General features: G+C 32.0%; 1 pseudogene; it reads right to left on the minus strand.

Moving 5' to 3' along the window:
• Window positions 1-1096: 1096 nt before the first annotated feature.
• Window positions 1097-1187, minus strand: LOC141559211 (U6 spliceosomal RNA; annotated as a pseudogene).
• Window positions 1188-1988: the final 801 nt, after the last annotated feature.

Here is a 1988-nt window from a genome sequence, read left to right on the forward strand (position 1 = left end):
CAGAGAGAGAGAGAGAGAGAGAGAGAAAGAGAGTGAGAGAGAGAAAATCAATATTGTTTTTTAAAAATCCAGTGTTACTCTGTAAATTAATAATAATAAGTGACAATAATAACTAATATTTATATATTACTCTAGGGTTTGCAAATTTGCAAAATTTACAAATATCTCACAACAACGTTGCAAAGCATGTGCTATTATTATCTCCATTTCATACTTGAGGAAACTGAGACTGAGCAAAGTTAAAGGACTTAGACAGGGACACACAGCTATTAATTATCAAAGCAAGGAAGTTCTCTGCTTTATTGCTCAACTTATTCACAAGCAATCAGAATCTATTTCTCTTTTATTCTTTATTAAATACTTTCTTATCTTGTCTTCCTTAGAATTAATAAATGACTATAACCAGGAAAGGGGAAAAAAGGAATAGGCTTTCTTGGAATCTTCAGCTGTGAAACCCACTGATATTTCCTCACAATTCCTGTATCTATATTTTACTTTTCTCTGTTGTATTCTTCTGAATAAGGAAAAAGTTATGATGCATACCACAAAAATCATAATGCCAGAGCCAAGAGATGCTTTAGACAGTATCTAGTCCAACCATAACTAAAAAAGACAATTCTACAGCCTCCTGAACAATGGATCCTTTGGTCATGCAAAATGCTTGCAATGAAGTGGAACCCACCAGCTCCAAAGCAACATACTTTTGAACAATTAAATTTTTTTGATATTTTTCTCCTTTTTTATTTAATTGAAATCTTCTTATCCTATTACCAAGAAGAGCAAGTTGTCTCCTACTTCCATTTGTCAAGTGTTAAAATATTTTGTTGATAGTGCCCCCCCCAAAACCAAACTCAACTTATGTCTAAATCATGGACTGATTTTGACTTTATCTTAGTATATGATGTGAGATGTTGGTCTATATCTAGTTTCTGACAAACTTTTTCAGTTTTCCCCAACGATTTTTTGTCAAATAATGGGTTCTTGTTTCCAAAGAGGGGTTCCCTGCATTTCTTAAAAACTCTATGGTGATTACCTACTATGTATTGTGAATCCAAAACTATTCCACTGATCCATTGCTTTAACTCTTAGTACCAGAAAAAAAATGCTCCATGAATTTTGTACAGTGGCCGTGCTAATCTTCTTTGTATAGTTTCCAATTTTAGTATAGGTGCTGCTGAAGCAAGCACTCCCTTCAAAATTTCTCTGTTGGAATTAAGATCATCTACAATTGCATTTCTTCTAAGATCAGTTCTATGATGTTCAATTGGGAAGAAAAATGGAATGAAAAGCATGAGTTTTGGTGACAGGAATAAGTTTCAGTTCAATGAATGCACCATAAAATGTGCAAAATGTTTGGCAATCCAATTCTTTCTTCCAATTTTATTTTGGGCACAAATTTGCAATGTCAATTCAAAAATATATGGAATGATGATATGAGGTGACTATCCAACTGCTTATCATACTCTGAATAAAAGATATTTTAATCCATTTTATTTTTGTTTGTTCTTGTTAAATTGATCTTTTGAGATATCATGGATCTCATTAAGAGAAGAATTGAAAACTATGAATGACCAGTTGGAAAATATGCTTCATATTACTAATGGTAAGGAAATAAAAATCATAACTATTCTAAAAGCACGCCTAATACTCTTAAAATTGTCAATGATAGCTAAAAATTAATATGGGGAAAGCCAGGATTGAATAGGCTTCAGAAAACCATACACCTTTATACTTTCCTAAAGGCAGACAGAAATCAAAAGATTCTAGTCTGTTTCTCCCCTAAATTGCTGGTCAATCTTTTCTTGGTTCTTCTATCCCACTTTATTCTTTATCAAACAAAAAAACAAAAAACAAAAACAAAAACAAACAGACAAAAAAGGAGTTCAGGGTACAATAGTATTGCTTTAATACTGGCATGATATTTATTTGGAATATTAATTTACTCCTACCTATTCTCTTATATACTTTTCAAGTTCATTTTTGGTTCC

The sequence above is a fragment of the Sminthopsis crassicaudata genome, chromosome 2 (assembly GCF_048593235.1).
Source record: "Sminthopsis crassicaudata isolate SCR6 chromosome 2, ASM4859323v1, whole genome shotgun sequence".
NCBI classification, from domain to species: domain Eukaryota; kingdom Metazoa; phylum Chordata; class Mammalia; order Dasyuromorphia; family Dasyuridae; genus Sminthopsis; species Sminthopsis crassicaudata.